Source organism: Mus caroli, chromosome 13, assembly GCF_900094665.2.
Source record: "Mus caroli chromosome 13, CAROLI_EIJ_v1.1, whole genome shotgun sequence".
Taxonomy (NCBI): domain Eukaryota; kingdom Metazoa; phylum Chordata; class Mammalia; order Rodentia; family Muridae; genus Mus; species Mus caroli.
The window spans coordinates 19351486-19372729 of record NC_034582.1 but is presented as its reverse complement, the minus strand read 5'-3'; the positions used below and the strand labels follow the sequence as shown (position 1 = coordinate 19372729).

The window sequence follows — 21244 nt, the reverse complement described above, 5'->3', positions numbered from 1 at the left end:
GAAACCTGGAGCACTCGCCCCGCCCCTGGCATGGGCCATGCCTAATGACGTCACCAACGTTCGTTGTTCTCGCTCCTTGAGCTGGGTCCTTTGTCCCCATTCCGGACTTCCCGTCCATTTTAACTAGTTCAGACTAAACAATTTCTTTAACAATACATTTTTGTCACTTGTAACAAATTTAGAACGACAGGAGATCTTTGGTGAGCCAAGTGATCACAAATACTGATGTGGAGGTCTCGCTTCCCATGTTTTTATTTTCGGCTTTAAAGGACTAAACACTGGAGAAAACAGCACCATTTCTTTCACTATCTCGACTTCAGGACAAACCTGATCCCAAACTCTTCGCGCAGGTAAATGCGTGGTTGGTCACTAAGACGCGCTGTATTGTTTTCTCCTTTGTCGAATTACTTACTAGTATGTTACTGTTTGCCGATCTGGTCCAAATTTTGCTTTCTCTTTGATTCATTAGCGACATTATTCCCAACAAATATTAGCCTTTGGGTAGACAATAAGAAGGTGCCTTCCTGCAGGCCTTTGTATGAAGTAAAGGAACACCAACTGCAAATAAAGTTAAGTATAGTATTTTGAAGGGATTTCTTTAAGTAGCAGAGTGGCGCAGCGGAAGCGTGCTGGGCCCATAACCCAGAGGTCGATGGATCGAAACCATCCTCTGCTATCTGTACTTTTTGTTTTTTTTTCCTCCCTCCTAAATTATTTTAATTTCGTGAGGTAAATCGATGTCTGCAAAACGGAACTGAGACTTTTACATGGACGCTCAAGTAGTAACTCATGTGTTCTCTTGGTAATAAGTCAGATTTATTTTGGCTTATAAAGCCTAAATAATTTATTTTGCCCAATAAAGCCTAAAATCACTAAACGGAGGCGAATACAAGTGTAAGAGTGGAGGAACAGAGGTCATTTTCTTCTATACATAATTCATAAAGCCTTATTTTTCAAGGGTCTGGTGGTAGAAAGACATTCATTAATTAGTCCCTATAGATATTCTTTGCAATTACTAGAGTCTTAGTCTTGACAGCAAGAGTATTTTGAGAAAAGTGTGTGTGGTTAAGGGAGAATGAAGACTGAGAAAGATGAAGTCTGAGTGAGAAAACCACTTTTGCTACCGACATTAGTCTCCACGTTCACAAAGATAAATCTTTGCTAAGCTATTGCTATTCTCTACGCTTACTTTTCAAGTTTTGTACTCACTGTCTTTTTTATTTCTCTCACAGTAAGGACTCCTGTTCAAATTTTATATTTCACAAACTGTCCTAGAAGTTAAAACACAGAAAAAACATAGTAAGTAGTCTAGAATCAGTACAGATATTTTGGGTTGCTTTGTTTTGAGTGACCTTGAAATGTTCCTCTTGCCTCTGCCAACAAGCTTTCCTGAGTCTTCTTAAAATCGTTCTTCGCTGGATCAGAAAACAGAAATCCAAAGGCCTCTCTCCTGTTAGGCTGTAGAGATGGAAGACTTTATTTCTTCTCAGAGAGGATTAAAGGTCAAGATCAGCCTTTGTGTTTTTTTTTTTTTTTTTTTTTTTTTTTGCTTCAGACGAAAAAATAGTGAATTTTTTTTTTTTAAGAACTACTTTATGAGCTGCAAGAATAAAATTGATCTCAGCCCCATTACTACCCACCAGTTCAGTGATTGGGGAAGTCCTTCCGTAAGCACATGCGTGTGTAGTTAGGATTACAGTGAAGACTACAATACCGGAAAAGACTGTCACGAAGGAGAAGACTGGAGAAGGCTCTCTTGTCCTCTCCTCCATGGTGTCAGACATTCATCACTCCAGCTGAAAGCCACAGGAGTGTGTATCAGCTATGGCAGTCTAGTAATGTCTGTTGAACAGGAGTCCAAATAGTTCCAGGGAACTGGTTGCCTGGTGACCACATGCTTACTGGTCATAAATTAAATGCTACATTAAGTATACTGCCAGCATGGGTCACAGTCACTCCCTGCTGCAGGGATGTAGAATAAAATTACTACCCCGGAGCTATGTGGACATTCCCGGATTGTCCTTTTCAGTGTATGGCCGAGGGTCATTACCATGGCACTCATCCACAGTACTGAGGAGTTAGATAGAGAAGCTCTGCTCCCGTAGCCTTGCCCCAGTGTTATGGAGTGTGCAGCCACTGAGGACAGACCATACAGTCAATCTGATTATAATTACAAAGTGCAGTACACACAATCTCTGAGCTAAATGTGAGATTGCCATGAAGGAAGGCTATGGGAAGAGGAGTTTCAAGGGGGAAAATAACAAGACCTTTAATATCTATACAAGCAAGCAAAAGCTGTTCTGTTCTGCCAAGTCAAGTGGTTAAGCCAACTCAGTGCCATCTTTGGGTATCTGTGTAAGCCAGTTACAGAAGCAAAAAAGAAAGTTAGTCATATAGTAACAAACAGTCACACAGGGCTCTTCAGTTTTAGAGCAGGTCACTGAGTCAGAGATACTGAGACTTATCTTCCAGGGACTGGAGTTAGAGGCAAACAGCTAGAGGGATGCCTAGCATAAATAGTTTCTTTAGCCATCACACTGGCATTTATTAACCAGGCAAAGGGGTGGATTTTTGCCAAGAAACTTGGGTAAGTAAGTGATTGCTAGACAGCCAAGAAAAGCATTCTAGGCAAAAGAAACAAACGGAGGTCCACATGAGAGCTAAAACACTCACTCCTAACTACAAAGATTCAGTGTGAGAGAGTAGGAATGAGAGGAAGGCAGTTCTGAAAAGAGAAGGGGTTGCATGCAGACCATCTCTTCATCTGATGGAAATGTCACCAAGCAGTAGAACACAAGATACCTAACGTAGGCTCTATGAGATTGTTTCAATGTGCACGTTTGGAGTTATCTATATTAAACTATGCAAGAGTGACCATCTTAAAATGGTCATCTCTACATAAATATTTCATACACAGACTTAGCCAAACATCTTAAACACACACACTTCAGCCTCCCAAATGTTCCTCCATCCCACTCAACAAGATCTATGGGGATGGCTATTTGCTGTTTTTGCTGCTGTTCTTTTATTTAAATGTAATTATATCTTTTCCTCCTCCCTCCTCGCCCTTCAACTCTTCCTGTACACACCTTCTCAATCCCTATGAAATTCATGACCTCTATTATTATCATTACAAATATATGCATGTACATAAATACAACCTGCGGGGTCCATTTAGTTAACAGTTGGTTTTGTTTTGTTTTGTTTTGTTTTGTTGTTTTTGTTTTTTTGCAACAGCAGAAATAAAAGTCAATCAACAATTCTCACCAGCTGTGCCACCATTTCCCATGGTGGGGAAGCCATGTCATCTGAGCATCCAAGCTGCTTTACAAGAAATCTCCAATTCCAGGAAGAAAGAGAACATCATTCTGTTGTGGGGTGCTCATCACAGAACACTTCTCGGACATGGGTTTTAGCCAATAGAAAGTCTTTCTTAGCTGACCAATGACTACACTGTGTGTTCCAGATCACGGTGTAGCGCTGAGCCTTTCTCAGGGTTGAACCTTTAAGCACAAAAATCTTGTCCCAGGTTGACATTCTTCAGTTATGAAGAACAGTTAGCCAGAAGCAGAACTACCGAAGCCAGAAAACAAGGGTGGTACTTTTAGGGACTCTCCCAGAACTATGGACTTTGATGAGTTGAGCTTTTGTTTTAGTTTTGACAGGTAGTGCCACCTACTACATACAGCCTGAATGGCATTCAATTAGGGAGTCAGCTGTGCTAAGGTCTCAGGGCCTGCTACATTCCAAAGTTGCAGAACTAAAGAATGTGTCTGTGAGAACAAAGCTCACCTAGTAGATGATTGTGGGATTCCAGAACAAACGTGTGTAAAGAATTCATGTTTCTATTTCATTCTTCCTATTTTCCAGATGTTATTCTACTGACAGGAAAGAAAGGCTGTGTGAAAGGCCCCGCTTTCTGAACCCTAGTAATTGCTTGTTAGTAATCATGAAAGCATCATGAGTTCATGAATGTTTCTTCTTTAAAATTATTATAATACCATTTTTTATTCATAAATTAAGTGTAAAACATGATAATAGTCAAAATTATTCATATTCCTAACTTTGGGTCTTTTCACTTCTTAATGAAAGCTAATTTACACATAGCAATTAAGGACCTTGATCCTGTCAAGAAGCCAGAACACACACCCCCAAACGTACTGTTTCCCTTTTGAAATGAACAGTATGTACCTTGAAAAGTGCTGTGGCATCAAGTTATAAGAATCAACGAAAGTAGAACATGGGAGGGTGGCTTTGTCACGCCATAGGGTCTGTAATATGAGTTTGTGAATGATGAGCATTAATAAGGAAGCAGTTCTCGGTCAATGCAAACTGCTTGCTTAGCCGTGAATTACAATAACTCGGTTCCAGTTTTTCTAAATCTGACCATGTGGCCTCAAATAATCCGTAGGGTCTCCAGGCGAGGGCTGCATTGTCTTTTATAATGTGCAGAGCCCGGCAGACAGTTCCTTTCGCTTCCTAAGTGTTCTTGCCAAAAACTGCCTTCATGACCACGTGGCCTAACGGATAAGGCGTCTGACTTCGGATCAGAAGATTGAGGGTTCGAATCCCTTCGTGGTTACTTTACTTTTTTTTTTCCTCCTCTGATTTCTATAAGTTAAATTGTAACGTCCGATCAAAAAATAAAAAAAAGACTCCCTCATTTTCTGGGTTTTCCGAAATTCTCGCTTGCTTCGGTCAAAGGGAAAGGGGAGACCATTTTCGACACCTTAAAGTAGTAGTCCTCAATCTTCCTAATATTGCGACCCTTTAATACAGTTCTTCATATTGCGGTGATCCCCAGCTATAAAATTATTTCGTTACTACTTCATAACTGCAATTTTCCTACTGTTATAAATCTTAACGTAAATATCCTGATATGCAAGATATTTGCTATACGAGTCCCAATGCGGGGGTCGCGACCCCCAGGTTGAGAAACACTGCGAAGAACTGAGTTTGAGAAAGACAAGAATCAACTGAGATGAGGCCTTCCGGTATCTTGGACTGTCAGGTTCTCCCAGGGGCCTCTGGGCCTCAGTTTTGATGGGCTGAATAATCCACAACCCCTGCATTTTTGTTGTACTTTGAGATAGGGTTGCAAGTAGTAAAGGGTGGCCTCCTGACTGTACCATGCACTCACTCAGGCCTGCCGCATCACGCCTGGCAGAAATGGGATTTTGATCCAAGAAAATAAAGACGTGCCTGAACCAAAGTATTCCCTCTTTTCTTCTCTTCCTGTTGTACAGAAAGAAAAGGCATGCACCATCCAGAAAACAACACAGAGGAAAAGCAGAACAATCTCGGACACCCTGAGTGTTCAGTGGTCACTAGACGCTAGAAATTTGTCCCCAATTCAGAAAATATAGTATTTACACCCTTTGATAAATATGTGAGACGTGTTGCTTTAAGACGGGGGTTCAGAAACACACACGCTCTGAAGCTCTTTGGAGAGATACGTGGAAAGTGAATGGGTGGGGAAGGTAAGAGAAGAAGGAAAAAGAAAGAGGAAGGAAGAAGGGAAGGCAGTAAAAAGAAAGGTGGGAGGGAAGGAAACGAGAGGATGTGGGGAGAGGAGAGGAGAGGAGAGGGAGAGGGGGAGGGGGAGGAGGAGGGAGGAGAGGGGAGGAGAGGAGAGGGATGAAGGAACCGCAAACAAGCCATCAATTGTAAAATAGTAGCACTAACAAATAGCTAAATGTCCTAAACACAGACCCATCCATCCCATCCCACCCCGACGCCATATGATGACCACTACTTTCCCACATATAGCTATAGTCTTACATTATTGTTTCAGTTAGATAAAAATGACCAGGCTATCCAAGAATAGTTTCTGAACCAACTGATTCACATTACATTTTACCTCCGTTGTACTAAACCACTAAATTCCGTTTTGCCTAACTGAGGACATGTTTCTGTTGGCCGTTGTTTTATTGCTAAGAGGAAAATAATTAGATCAAGTGAAATGTTCAGTAAAAGGTCAGACAGATACCGGGTTCCATCTCCCATAGCATAGAATCTTTCAACCACATGCCTTGGTGTTTACGCAAAAAAGTTGGAAACTGCTGCTCACAGAAACTTGCACGTGAATATCTACGAAGGTCGTTCCTAGCTTCCAAAATGCCAGACTTTTGTGGGCCCTGGGCATCAATCTCACAGTTTCACATAGCCAAGGAGTGCTTCAGGCCAGCCACATGAGGACGCCAGAGAGACACCAAATCCTTAACCATAATCAACAATTTTGACCAGTTTTTTTTCCTTGGCAGTTCTGGGAACCAAACCCCAGATTCAGGGCCTTGCTCAGGTAAGCAAGTTGCTCTCAAATTTGAAACAAATGGGTCATCCATCTTCCATATAACACTTGCCTCTGATCCACCAGTAAACCAGATCAAGAGCAGGCGGGTTAAACACTTGAACACACGCTTTGCAAGGCACAACTGTAGCAATCTTTTCCAGTTTACTATTTGTTTAACATTACTATACTTTCATTTACTTGGGAGAAATAGAGAACTAAAAGACAATATTCGATGTCTTTTAAAGATAAACGGGAAAAAATAAATATTCACTTACTGGCTTTACCAGCCTTTTCACTGTGGTTTTCTATACATACAACACACACTTGTACCTTTCTGTGTTATAAATTTTAATGGTCTAATAGTCTTTTATTTACCATAATGCATAGGACCAAACCCTTATTACATTACAGTTATAGGCAGTGCTGTATCATACATTCCTACAGTCAGTAAATATATGCACATTTTAGAGGTTGCCCCAATTGGATCTACTATAGGAAGAAGAAACGATGGACATGCATACAGAAAAGGTGGGACGTCACCGGTTGTGCACTCTGATGAGATGCACAAAGAGCAACCAGGAAATGAATGGATTTGTTGGATATAGCTGGAGGGGAAAAGGCAGGCAGGTTAATCTTTTGTTAAAAAGTTTCTGCAGTGTTCGGCTGTAAAACTCTGGAGGACGCTGTGGTTAATAGTTTCTTCATGCAATTAGCTAAAGGGAAATCTTGACCAAGGGAAGGCTTTTCCAGTCCTCCGAGCTCAATCAAGGAAGGCTTATCTACTCCTGTGAATCTGAGGTTTTGGAGGCTTTGACATAGCTGTATTCTTATCAGTGATACACATATGCTAGATTTTCATCTAATCCCATATCACTTTCTCTGTGTCCTTTATAGAAACCTTACAGACATGGGCCCCTGAGCACTCTTTCTTTCACGTGGCCCATTGTCACCCTCGATAGTATATATTTTTAACCTGTATTATCACTTGCTTCTGAATAAAGTCTCCTTTAGTTTAAAGAGTGAGATGTTCTGAATAAAATAAACTGAGATAAGCAGCATAATTTCTACATTCAGAAGGATATATAATGTCAAGGCTGGCTTGCAACTCAAGGTGATCCTCCTGCCTCAGCCTCCCAAATGCTGGGATGACAAGTGTTAGCCACCAGACCAGGCTTTAAGTTTCTGATGTAAATTGTCAATGATATTCTGGGAAAACACATCTAATTTGCATTCCTTCCAAGAGTAAAATTCATTGTGGGGTAGGTAAATGCCAAACTATTTATTATACTCATTTCTATTTTTAAAAATAATTTAGGATCTGGGCATTTTTCTCCATGGTAAACCATTTACCCATCACTAAATGAAACCCTGAGCTTGATCCCCAGTAATAACAAAGGAAAGAAACAAAGAAGCAATTAAACATGGCTAGTTGTGTATATTGCATGATACATGCTAACACCATAAGCACTCAGCAGTGCCCACTATAACAGGAAGTCATGTGTTCCTGCTCCGTCTCAATGCTGGAACTAAATCGAGTATAAAGCACCAGATATTTAATCTGCAATTGAAAGGTGAATGGGTGCTGTGGTTATCAGAGCTACATTCAGCTCTTTCACTGAGCAGAATCCAAGTACAAACATATAGAGTTATAGCAAGTATATATATATATATATATATATATATATATATATATCCCTCCCTCTCTCTCTTTCCCTCTTTATGTAGACTGGGCCTGGCCTAGAATTTCCTGTGTAGCCAAGGATGCTCTTGAACTTCTAATCCACCTCTTTCTACTCACAAAGTGCTGGGATTACAGGCAGACACCATTGTGCCTGGCTTTTCTCAAGATGGAAGGCTCAGAAAGGCAAAACTATCCCCACATCCACCTCCCCGTTTTCTAACACACTTACATACAATTAAAAGCACACTCAGGTATGCTCTTAAGAGTGACAGTGCCCTAGATACATTACACCTAGAGAAAGTTCCAATCCCCTAAATCCCTACACACACACACACACACAATGTCTATACACACACAATGTCTATAAGCATTTATTTTATAAATATGTTACATTTTGGTATTTGTAAAACATAAAAGATAAAGAGAAAAAGTGCAGGGAAGGCCAGGGTGTGACTGCTCAGGTGTCCCTGACATCAAGCATCTCGGAAACAGAGCACAGTGTTCACGTTATGCAGGATCCTGCTTCCAATCTGAACAGTCGCCTTCTACTCTTATCTATAAAAGAGAAGAAACATTTTCAGAGACCATCTTCGTTAGTGATCCCCACCAATTTTGTGCTTCTATTATTGGCGCACAATAACACCTAGAGACAGGAAGGGAGAGAAAGTACTCCTAAAAGGCAAAGTCAGGAAATAGTGAAAGGCAGAATGAGATGGAGATATTAGGGGGAGACTGTAAGGTAAGACAACTTTCGTATCTATAAACCGGCCTGAAATCTCAAAAATGCGAAATTGAGTAAATCGAGAGGTACGTGAAGACAAAAGGGAGAATAAATTTGTTCCTGAAAAGAAAGAGGAAAGAAATCTACCATACAAGCGGCACGGAAGTGGCAACAAGGTGAAAGGCCTTGGATGAAACACTTGTGAAGTTATAGGTGTACAGATGTTCTTCACCGCCCGGTGCTAAAACCTCAGGCTCACAGAGCCATGAGTGAACTGAACGACGAGGATGGGATTCGAACCCACGCGTGCAGAGCACAATGGATTAGCAGTCCATCGCCTTAACCACTCGGCCACCTCGTCATGCCTACTGTAAGTTTGGGATAAATTTTTATGCTGTGTACCTGTTAATGAGTCGGGTCAGGGAAAATTAATTTGAATTTCGGGATTTTTTTTTTTTTTTTTTTTTTTGAGGAGGAGGACAATTACATTAGTTTAATTTGGCTTTTGAATTAGACGGTTTAAACATATAGTCTCATCACTTTATCGCATCTGTCATTAATGAAACCAAAGTCTTTGCTGTCTATAAATACCCCGTCCCCTTAGTTTGATCAGAGAAAAAGAAAGAAGTAACAAACTGCTGGGAAGAAGTGGATCTGGATAAAGCCACAGCAGGAGAAATGAATAAGGAAGACCATTTATGATGACTCTCATTTTAAAACGAAGATTGGATTTTGTCTTTTTGTGTGTGTGTCCATGTATATTAATTATATCATCATTGGAGTTATGATGCACCTCTCTTTGCTTCCAATATAAATAAATGCCTGCCTTGTGGCATAAACCTAGACTCCAAGGATCCCAGGTGGGATGTGTTAAATTGTTATTGGTTCTTATCAGAGCGTGGACATTGAGAAACAGACTTGCTGGGATTTCTGAGAGGACTTTGTTTTGTTTAGTTTATAGAGAAAAATGTGACAAAACTGGTCAATTGGTATTTCCTCTTGATATATTCCTTAGTATTGTCTATTTCTACACCAAACCAAGCAAAGATCACCAAGGACACATCTGCAGTCAGATGAATTGGAATTGTTGCTCTGCAAGTAAGAGTACATCGTAAGAAGAAACTTGGGAAGACTCAGCAAGAAGGTGTAAGAAAGGGCTTTGCGTGATTTGGAGGAAGGAACAAGAGAGAGGTTTCATTCTTGGTGGATGCTCCCAGGTGAACTGTTCAGCTACCTAATCAGTAAAAGGCATAACTGATACACTAAGAAAGGACATTGGTTCATTACAAAAAGAAAAGATAGAATACACATGGTGTTTGTACATCAGAGTAGACTTGATGTAGAAGGTCACAGTGGAAAGAAAGGCTGTAACACCTGTGACACCTATCATTATTAGTTATCAGGAGATATTCAGTGACTCTTTAATTGTCGTACTAGTCAAGATGTGAAATGTCTTGTTGTTGTTTGATCAAGTTTCTACCTCATCCCATTGGAATCAAAGACGTCAGTGTGCTGTGGAGAAGCTGTGAGGTTGCACCGCATCCAAAGACAAACCCTAGGGACCAACTCTGAGTCTCAGGCTAGATCCTAACCTCCAAGCCTGACTCTGGACACCAGAGAACATGCTTCCATTTCTCTTCTATTTTTCTTCTGTACTCAATGCAATTGTGGGGGAGGCGAGTGTGTGTTTTGATAAGAATGAATAAGAAAAATAAGAACCAGCCTGGTCTACAAAGTGAGTTCCAGGACAGCCAGGACTACACGGAGAAACCCTGTCTCGAAAAACCAAAAAAAAAAAAAAAAGAAAAATAAGAAAAGTGGGTGATGTTGCCAGGGCTTCCTTTACTCAAGGAGGTAGGATTTGAGAAGAGAAAGTGTAAGTCTAAAGGTGTGTCTATCTATGCCTGCTGGGTATATTCCTAGTTTTGGGTGAAAATGAAAAGCCAGGACACCAAACTGAGACAGATCTGAGGCTTGAAGTCCAAGTGCTAGACGTGGTACATCCTGAGTGCCTTCAGCTAGGTAATTACTGAAAGTCCCGCTTGCACTTTCAATAGACAGTTAATCTTCTAAATAATGTCAAACCGTGAGTGTAGGGGCTTGGGGAGGTGTCCCAAACAAGAGGAACCCTAAGATAAGCACACTGCACCACTGCACCCCAAACCTTTCCAAGACAGAGTCCATGCTAACAAGCCAATTTTACTTTGAGTAACTTTGAAAAAAAGAAAGGAAAAACTGAAATTTTAAAAAGGGAAGCACTTGTAACTAGGTGAAGGTGAGCTAACGGGTGATTAAGGAGACTTGAGGTGTGGATGGATGCAGAGGAAGGAGAAGCAGAACATGGACAGAACACATTTTAAAGTGTAGCATAAAATCCACTATACCATATTATTCTTAAACAGTCACTGAATATCTCCTAATAACTAATGTTAGATTATTGCTAACATTTCTTTTTGCATTCGAAAATATATTTTGAAGAGATTCCAGAGAAAAGATTGCTGAGGAAAAATATGGACACTCTAACAGCTAGCTCTCTGACCACCCGTATACTTACTTAGCAGAGACCAGAACTGAGAAGGAGGATCCAGCCACTGGAAGAAATGTAAGCAAAGATGATCCAGTAACTGGTAGAACTGCAAAAGGAAACGAAGGTCCCACCGAGATTTGAACTCGGATCGCTGGATTCAAAGTCCAGAGTGCTAACCATTACACCATGGGGCCACATGTGAGGCGGTATTGTCCATTATAAACTACCTGAAGTATATTTACATGCATTTTTGATCTCAGCGTGTGGATTAGATTTTAATTCCTGACAAGTTTACTTCAGAAACAAAGTACAAAAAAAAAAAAAACCTCTCACGTGTTCTGTCTTATTAGAACTAAATTCATGTATAAAATCTACTGACGTTCAAACAATAATCAGTGATCCTTTACAAAGGAATTCGGCTCCAGGATAAACAAGACGAATCCCTAATCCTCGCGTCTGCACAAACTTGGCCAGTTTAGAATCTGCAGTTTCCAACAAAAGTGGTTCCTGGTAAAACTTTAGAAAAGAGATAAGGGTAAATACAGACGGAAAGCATCTGATTGTACAGCTTGGGAGGGTTTAGATGAGCTGAGAAAATGTTCAGATGCCATGTAACTTCCTGAGGTTGCTATCTAACTTCTGAACTTGCTATAGATGCACTGATAAATTCTGAGGGAGGTGCGCCAAAAAAGTCACGAGGTCCCACCGAGATTTGAACTCGGATCGCTGGATTCAAAGTCCAGAGTGCTAACCATTACACCATGGGGCCTACGCTAGAGAATGTCCTTGGTAGATATTAGACCAAGAGTCAGAAGACTGATGCACATTTCTGCAATCTGGATTTGTAAAATTGCTGCACTACTAGAAAATAGTTGAAGCTAGCTGCTCCTTGCAAAATGAGAATTGAGTGTTTGCCAAACCAAGTTATCAACATTTGCTCCACCGGAATTTACAGAAAAAAGTGTCAACACCTAGAAATCTCTTGGAAAAAAGGAGCTAAGTATAAAATTCGAAGAATTTACTAGTACTTTAGGATACAAAATAAATTGCTTTACCTATTTAACTATATTCTTTCTTTGTCCTTATCCGCATGTCACAATGAATCGATTGCTCACATAATGCTAATAATATATTTTATTTTGTTACTTTTACTCTACGACAGCAATCTCTGTACGCCTCAGAAAGTCTGGGTATTTTACATAGCAATAGTATTATTATTTTTAAAATTAAACTTAGCCAAAAAACAGTTTTAAAATTTGTCTGCTATTTTGACTCAGAAATTCGTCTTCCGAAACAATCTACAGGCAGGTCAAACGAAAATTTGTTTGAAGTATTTATTTCAAAATGTTAAATACACTCTGGAGTAGACACGCATGTACAGGCGAGGTTTTGGGGTTCAGACAAGAAACATACTTCAATGTCATACCGGCATGATCTTACATCTTGCTAGATTCAACAGAAGAAAATGGAATTGAAATAAAATTCTGTTCTCAGCCAAAGAAAGCGGAGTGTTTCAATGTTTACGCTGATGGTAGGGACAAGTTTCTACATGTCAAGAAAATACTTACACGTAGTCGGCAGGATTCGAACCTGCGCGGGGAGACCCCAATGGATTTCAAGTCCATCGCCTTAACCACTCGGCCACGACTACAGGAGCACATGTAGTGACAGGATATATTCCCATGAGAAGTAATTCCCTAAATATTTTTCAAACAATATTTCTGTAATGTAATTACAGATCTAGACTACTTACCGTCGTACTAAAAGCAATGCGATTGAAGACTGGAAGCAGGAATTATAGCCCAACAGCTGGCTGATATGAACATCCTCTGGACAGACAGAGATTCATGACGAAGTGATCGCAAATGTAGGAACCTGAATGACAGTCTCAGGACCTTTACTGAATACATAAATATTTATTAGTAAATTTCACCTTGTGGTTCTTATACGAAAAGTCCGGTACTATAAACGCTGATATTGCTAATTGAAAGTTTTCCTTGAAACCTGTCCAAAAGAACGGTTAGCAGAGGATGGTTTCGATCCATCGACCTCTGGGTTATGGGCCCAGCACGCTTCCGCTGCGCCACTCTGCTGACAAGCAACTTTAGGTATTTTGGAAATCTTAACTAAAGATAAAGCTGTTCAGTTCCTGCCTATTCAGCATTATACAAAAAGTAACTTGAAACCTTTACACTAATGTGAAAGCCAATAACGAATTCACCGACTTAGAATTTTTCCTGCTGAAAATCGGTCAAGCTGAGCTGGAGCTCGGGAGCACAGCATGAATTGTTTCGGGTTACAGGGCAAAAGGCACACCTAATGTCAGAACTTTTAATACCAATCTTGTAAAAGCTTTGAACTTGCAAAACCCCTCGTTTTGGATCCAAATATTTTTCAGTTTCACTTTTTGTTTGTTTGTGATTGGGTTTTTGTTTTGTTTTAACTTTTGTTTTTGTTTGTTTGTTTGTTTCGTTTTGGTGGTTTCATAAAAGAAATATTTAAAAAGTTGAGAGTGCATTGGCCGGGAATCGAACCCGGGCCTCCCGCGTGGCAGGCGAGAATTCTACCACTGAACCACCAATGCTTTCTACGGCACTAGCTCTTTTCTTTCTCCTTACAAAGGTATCCTTGTATCTGGTTAGTTTGTAAGGGGAAAAAGCCAATGCCCAGAAAATGACTACGCAACAATTTTTAAAAGATGATTAGAAAATAAAGATTATCTCAAACAAAAATAGAGTTTTTATTTCACTGAAAGAAATGAAATGAAAGCCCGCAATATGGTCCCTCTTGTCTATCTTATTCGTTCTTCAGAACAGAGAAGTATGGTGTCTTCCAAGGTGTTTTTGGTAGCTATGATTGACTGCTGTGGAGTAGGGAACAAAAGAAAGAAAAAACAAGAAAACGAAACAGCAGAAAACGTTTCAGTTTCCTGGACCAAATTTCTCTAAGTTCTAAATTTGGTATACAGATCTGAAGAGTATGAGAATTATCTCAAATTTTGATCGAGTTACCTAACTTTGTTCTTAATTACTTATTTCTAAAAATTGGAATAAAGAGCTGGTTTACAAAGGAAAGTTTAAATGGTGCTCATTTAAAAAGACTTAAAAATAAAAATTTTTTAAAGAAAAAAAAGTAAAAATGAAAACTTTTAGAAACAACCTAGGTGTGGTGGCTTATATCTGCTATTCCAGCACGGAAACTACAGAGGCAGACAGATCTCTGTCAATGTCATCCCAGACCCACCCCAGACTAAAAAGCCCGCCACACAACCCCATCCCACCCCCGGTCTACATAGCAGTTCCAGACTGGCCAGAAGTACATAGTGAGAGCCTATCTAGCCTGGCAAGAGAAGGCCAGGCAAGCAAGGCAAAGAAAACCCAAAGATTATATGGGTCAGATATTAAGGACGGTTTACCTGGATGGAGGATCTCTCACGAGGGCGAAGGATGTCGACTACTTTGGTCATCGGAAGGCATCCATAAGCTGAAAATTTTCTTTTCCAAAATCATGCTTTTGAGTCTTGGGTAGAAGCCTGTTACTGAACACATAGTACAAAATATTTTATAACCACCCCAAAAGTCTGCGTGCAAGCCAATAAGCAATCATTCGGGGTTTTCTACTGAAACTTCCGATGGGTATTTCACTCGAGTCCCGGAATAAACAAACACTTGCAACATCTTGGTTCCTGAGCAAGTATCTGGAGAATGGAATGCTAGAATGAACCTGTGGGAGATAAACTCATGTTAATAAGGAGAGTAAAAAATTAAATTTATGAGAAAAATGGTAGATAGACAATCCTTTAGCTACAATGGCGTTAAAGTACTTGTAGCTGGATGTGATGGGACAACCCTGTAGTCCATCACATGGGCTGTAAAACAGCAACAGGTTCAAGGTCATCCTCAGTTATCAAGGTTCAAACCTGGCCTAAACTACACATCACATAACAGACCCTTGCCTCAGATTCTCCCCAGGGTTAATGACTGCTACCTGGCAGGATCTTGTTTGTTTGCTTGCTTGTTTGGGGTCGTTGTTTGGTTGGTTTTGTTTTTTTTTTAAACAAAGTCTCACTGCATAGCTCCATCTGGCCTGGAACTCACAGAAATGGGGCTGCCTCTGCCTCCTAAGGAGTGGATAAAAAGTGTGCCACCATGCCTGACTAGTCTGAATTTTTTTAATCTTTGAGTCAATACCCTATAGAAATACATTAGGCAGAATCTAACATTTCAAATATTAGAGTCATTAAATATGGTTAAATATCCTTGTCAGATGTGGTCACTAGAAGTCATACTGGAGTCAGAACAGAAAAGAAGACAGTAATGCTGAACTCAAAAATGAGTGCACATGCCTGTAATCCCAGCACTTGGGAGGCAGAGACAGGCGGATTTCTGAGTTCGAGGCCAGCCTGGTCTTCATATGAGATAAAATAAAAATGACACGGACAGAAGCAGTCGGCCTCTAAACATGAACATAAACTCCTTTGCTAGGACCTCAACTCCATTGGCAGAGCCAAATCAGTAACATTGTTACCTGAAGTCCCTAGGCTCTAGGGAAAGATTCTCACTCTCGTGGACTCAGTTTTCTGGTGTTAAAAAGTCAAAATGTCTCTGGGCAATGGGAGTGCATGCCTTTAATCCCAGAAGTAGGCAGATCTTTGAGTTCAAAGCCAAACTGATCTGTAGAGTGAGGTCCAGAGCACTCAGGACTACACGAGGAAACTGAGTCTTGAAAAAGCAAGAAACAGAAGCAGAGGCAGGCGGATTTCTGAGTTCGAGGCCAGCCTGGTCTACAAAGTGAGTGCCAGGACAGCCAGGGCTACACAGAGAAACCCTGTCTCGAAAAACCAAAAAAAAAAAAAAGCAAGAAACAAAATAAAATTTTAAAAATATATATCATTTCTTAGTTTGTAGGGGAATATATAAAACTAGAATCTTGAGAACAAGAAGATCCGAGGTCTGAGGTTCAAATTCATCCTTCACTACACAGGCAAGCTTAGGCCAACCTGGGCTACATGAAACTATAGCTCAGCTTTGCCTCCCCATCCCAAAGTCTAGAATCTTTATAATCATGGGTCATGTCCCCTTAATCCTCTGGTCATTGTTCTCCAGAATGGGTTGGTGAGATGGCCTTCCCGAAGCCCAGTACCCACAAGCATTTCCTCTCTGACCACATGTCAGTGCGGCTTCCTTGGACACTCTTGTTATGGAGGCCTCAAGCATGCTCTGTCTAGCCCAGTTTAGTAAGAATCCTGCCAAACTATGCCGTACCAGCTAGTGAGGGTCCTCCCTATGAGGCTCCTCCCCCAGCCTCGCCCAGCAACCGTCCATAAGCCTTAACTGCCCTTGCTAAACCTCAGGACAGAGAGTTGAGTTCGGCTGTTTATTGCAGTCTCTTTCTTCACTGCAGTCACTCGAATAAAATCTGTCCCGCCATTTTTAAAAAGGTTAGTTATTTGTGTATATGTATAAACAAAGTATTTATTTGTGTGCGTATATGTGTTTACCCAGCCTCAGCATGGAGAGGGGTTCTGAGAGACGGGGTGTCTGGGAGCGTCGAAAAGAAAGGCTCAAAGTCGAATCATAGATCCAAGCCGAAGACTTGTGTTCTGCTTGCTATTCTAAGAGATCTCTCTGTTCATGTCGTGTGTGTGTGTGTGTGTGTGAGAGAGAGAGAGAGAGAGAGAGAGAGAAAGAGAGAGAGAGAGAGAGAGAGAGTTCTACAAGCAATTCTCTCTTTTTATCTAAAAAAATTCTGTAGATAGTTCATCTCCTGCAGAACACAGGTCCGGTGTTTTATTTTATATATTAATCCAGTCATTTACTCCAGGTTTCCTTTTGTCTTATGAAACAGCATCCCTTGACCCCAGCCCTTTGATTCTTAGGTGACAGCAAGCATGCATTTTTCTTAACGTTGCAAAAGAATTCAGAGATCTGTCTGCTTTTGTTAAGCACAAACAATAAACTAGTTGGGTGGAACTTTGTACTGAAATTATCATTTCTAACCATACCTAGGAAGCTCACTCTGTCCAAGGCTGACCTTGAACTCAGGAATCCACCTGCCTTTGTATAATTCATATTGCATCCTTACAGTTTGCAGAATTGAGACATTCTTATATATTTTCAAACTCATGTGTTTAGAGTTCTTTTCCACAACTCTAAGGGCTGTCCTGAAGGACCCAGCATTTGCCATTTGCCAAAGGACACAGCCACACCTTTGCCTCATGCTCTCTGATTATCTTGGAGTCATTAACGTTAACTGGAAGGACATTGCTCAGAGGAATGTGGAATATGCACATTATTATACAAACAAGCCCTACACCCACAGCAACAATCCACACTGGTGGAGGCTAATGCCAGGGGCATGTCCCAGGAGGAGGAACCATGTCACTCTGTCCCCACAAGACCACACTGGCCTCAGCACAAAATGGTTAGAAGTATGTCAAAGATGCTGTGGAATTGGAATAACAGGCAGTTTTGAACAGACTGATAACGGTGTTGGAAAACTGAACTCTAATCTCCTGAAGCTAGACCTGAGCAACAGTCACTCTTAACTGCTAGGCCATCTCTCGGGACCGGTGTCCTGCCATTTTTAACAAATATTCAGAACAGTTGCACCCTAACATCAGAGGAAAGGAACACACATGGTGGACGGAAATTCCATTCAAGCTACAATGAAGCGTAATGAAGTGGCCAAGCTTTTGTTTGTTTGTCTTTGTATATTTGTTTGTTTGTTTGTTACTTGTTAATCCTTGGGTGCTCTTTTGCATCGTGCTTCAAAATACAACAGCAACAACTGGAGTTCTCTCTGTCACTTTGTTAAGTTAAAGAAACCAGGTTTTTTTTTAATGTCATATCATTCTCTATATACAACCCTTTCTCTAGAACGTAATCAGTATTCAGTTCCTTCAGCGTTCCCACCCACCTCCTTGTCCTTAAATCAATCACCTCTAGGGAAATTTTTGGTGGAAAATTCCTTGAACCCCTGCACTTTGACCCCTGCACTCTGACCCCTGCACTCTGACCTGTGAGCCAGAGGCTGCCATCACTCTTACAGCTTGCTCTTTACCTGGGTCAAGTATGGGCTTGTTCTTGTAAAGACCATAGTTTATTGTAATCACCAGTTAATACTTGCTCTTTTTGACACTGACCTGATATTTTCTCCACAGTGGGAACCTTGTGTAGTGAGAATTTTGGTTTATTTATATGTTATGTTATATGCATGTTTGCATTTTAATCCCAAGTGTGGGATACAGGACTGCTTCAGTTTATCCACAGCCACTAACTATGATTGCCCCATGCTATATTGGGCGGGGGGGGGGGGGGGAGGTTTTTTTTTTTTTTTTTTTTTGGGGGGGGGGGGGGGGGAGGGACACATTTTTGCCTGCTGCAGACAGTTTAATTCTGGAAAATCTGGAGAGGGTATAAACTTGAGAGCCCCTGAGAGGGCCTGTGGTGGCTGCTGCACCCTCTGCTGCTCTACTTGCTGTTTTTGTGTTTGCTATTGTGTTTGCTATTGCTGGATTGCTGGGTTACTGGGCCTTTAAAAACAAAACAAAATATATTTTTCACTTTTCAAGAAAAAAATATTATTATACATATCAGGAAAATATAGGTGATAAATCATAAAAACAAACAAAATATTGTTTAATCTCGTACCAAGAGGTGTATGCGGTTAGTACTAGGTAGAATGGATAGTTATTGTGGAACATGCTGTGAAATTTAATTGATGTATGGTGGCACCTGGAAAACAACAACTTCACACATCTTTCAAGTTCATTTTTGGTTTTGTTTACTTGGTTTTTTGATGTTTTGTTTTGAAGCAGGGTTTTGCTGTGTAGCCATGTCTGCCCTGGAACTCATACATAGACAGATTAAGCTGGTCAAGATCTCAGATTTGCCTGCCTCTGCTTCATGTACCACCACACCCTAGGGTCTTTCTAATCTATGTTCTGCCATGTGGCTGATTACCTCTGCTCAGCTCCCATACTTCTGACCTCCTCCATATTCCTGGGCCAGTCTCCCTCTTTTGCCCTGTCCCAGAAGTCTATCTCCCTACTGGATGCCCCACCCTCTATTTCCTGCTTAAGCTTACTGACCTGTCATTTCATTGACAGGTGCTGCATTGATACAGTACACAAGACATTTTCTCTTCTCTACAATCCCACTTATGTCTTGGTGTGTGGGTATGTGTGAGTGTGTGTGTGTTTGCTTGTGCATCTGTGTGTACACATTAGTTCTCCTTCTAAGTGGTAGCGATAGCTTATACATTTGGTCACTAGATATTGAATGGAATAAAACACAAGCTCATTTTGTGTGTGTAAGAAAGCCACAATTGTGGATAGAGTGATACAGGCCTTTCATCTCAGCACTGTGAGTTCGTTCAATGGGCAGCTTATTCTATATAACAAGTTCCAGCCCAGCCAAGCCTACGTAGTGAGACCTTGTCTCAGGATCCACACAGTGAAAGGAGAGAACCAATTCTGGTAAGTTGTCCTCTGATCTTCACACACATCTGCACACAGTAATTAAATGTAATCCAAAATAAATAAATGAACAAACAGAAAGAAAAAAAGAAAGAAAGAAAGAAAGAAAGAAAGAAAGAAAGAAAGAAAGAAAGTTCTAACAGATTTGTTAATGGATAAAGACTTTCCTAGAAGCCACTAGCTATGAAGTGAAAACCCAAAGAGGGATGGGCTACTTCTCTATGAATTGTTGCCTAGGAAGGCCCCCTCGGGCCTTAGAAACAATATTGGTCATTACCATTGTCCCCGGTTGCCCACCGGAACTAGAAGGTAACCCTCCATTGAAGACATCACATACCCTCGTGAGTAGACATGGGAAAATGAAGCTAAAACCAAGCTAGGATCTTCCTTCTTGCTGAATAGTCCTCATAACTATGAATGGTTCTATGCAGATTGGTGTTTGTGGTGGTGGTAAGGGAATTCATCAACAATCATACTCGGTTATGAAATGGCATGCTACCCTCCAGCAGCCAGGCAAGGCATGCCTACTGGTGTGGCAGTGACAGTTCTGTTAACTGGAATAACCAGTTGAATTTGAGTCCTACTCCAGAGAAGAGAAATCTCCAGACTTGGGAGGTCATAGGCCATGGTAAGAAAGCAACTGTCCTTGTTGTGTTAATGGATATACTGGTTAAATTACCTTCTAACAATTGTCTGCATTTACAACCATAGATTAGGACAGTCAGAGAAGCTGCTTTCTGAAACCAGAAGTGGTAACTGCAGAGATTTATAACTGGCCAAGATGCTGAAAGGAAGGGACTACTGAATGCTCCCTTAAAAATTTGGAAATCTGTTATCACCCAATACAAGATTCAGGGAATATCTCAGAGGAGAGAGAAAAAAGAAAGGACTGCTGTCTTCCAGGCAGGATAAAGCTTTTAGTTGCACTTTTGAACTCTCAGCTGCTGTGATCACTTTCCTTTGATTGGTCCTGTTAAGGAGGTGGGAGGGGCTCATAGGGCTCTCCCCTGCCCTGAGGATCTATAGGCAATTAATGGTTGTGTGGAAGTTATGAGTTCCAAAGCCACAGTAAAATGCCTATCCTACTTTAAGGAACCCTTAGTCGTGTTCCTATAAGCACCCTTGATGAAACTGGAACACACAGACACAAACATGAAGATAGAAGGGGTCCAACTGGGAGGAAGGAAGTGGAGGAGGGGGGCGGGGGGGGGACAGGAGTCAGGGTGATGTCAAGTGAGAGTGATAAGGGATGAATATGATCAAAATACATCCTATAATGTAAAATAACACCACAGGGAAACCCACTTATTATGTATAATTTAGGATATGCTGGCAAACACACCAGCAGGGCAGTTACGGTTCAGGCCTTTAATCCCAGCACTTGGGAGACAGAGGCAGAGACAGGCACATCTCTGTGAGTTTGAGTTTGGAACCAGCTTGATCTATAAGAGTGAGTTCCAGACAGTCAGGACTGTCACATAGAAAAACCCTGTTCTCTTGAAAAACTGAAGAAGAGGGAGAGGGAGAGGGAGAGGGAGAGGGAG

The 21244-nt window shown here is 41.0% G+C and overlaps 8 non-coding genes across 8 annotated transcripts; 2 read left to right on the top strand and 6 right to left on the bottom strand.

Moving 5' to 3' along the window:
- Window positions 1-604: 604 nt before the first annotated feature.
- Window positions 605-676, top strand: Trnam-cau. The gene has a single exon. It is a non-coding gene; the product is annotated as a tRNA-Met (tRNA).
- A 3833-nt stretch (window positions 677-4509) lies between these two features.
- Window positions 4510-4582, top strand: Trnar-ucg. The gene has a single exon. It is a non-coding gene; the product is annotated as a tRNA-Arg (tRNA).
- A 4391-nt stretch (window positions 4583-8973) lies between these two features.
- Window positions 8974-9055, bottom strand: Trnas-gcu. Its single transcript has one exon. It is a non-coding gene; the product is annotated as a tRNA-Ser (tRNA).
- A 2288-nt stretch (window positions 9056-11343) lies between these two features.
- Trnaq-uug lies at window positions 11344-11415 on the bottom strand. The gene has a single exon. It is a non-coding gene; the product is annotated as a tRNA-Gln (tRNA).
- A 503-nt stretch (window positions 11416-11918) lies between these two features.
- On the bottom strand, window positions 11919-11990 carry Trnaq-uug. Its single transcript has one exon. It is a non-coding gene; the product is annotated as a tRNA-Gln (tRNA).
- An 800-nt stretch (window positions 11991-12790) lies between these two features.
- Window positions 12791-12872, bottom strand: Trnas-uga. Its single transcript has one exon. It is a non-coding gene; the product is annotated as a tRNA-Ser (tRNA).
- Window positions 12873-13242: 370 nt separating this feature from the next.
- Window positions 13243-13314, bottom strand: Trnam-cau. The gene has a single exon. It is a non-coding gene; the product is annotated as a tRNA-Met (tRNA).
- A 420-nt stretch (window positions 13315-13734) lies between these two features.
- Window positions 13735-13805, bottom strand: Trnag-gcc. Its single transcript has one exon. It is a non-coding gene; the product is annotated as a tRNA-Gly (tRNA).
- Between the last annotated feature and the right edge of the window lie 7439 nt (window positions 13806-21244).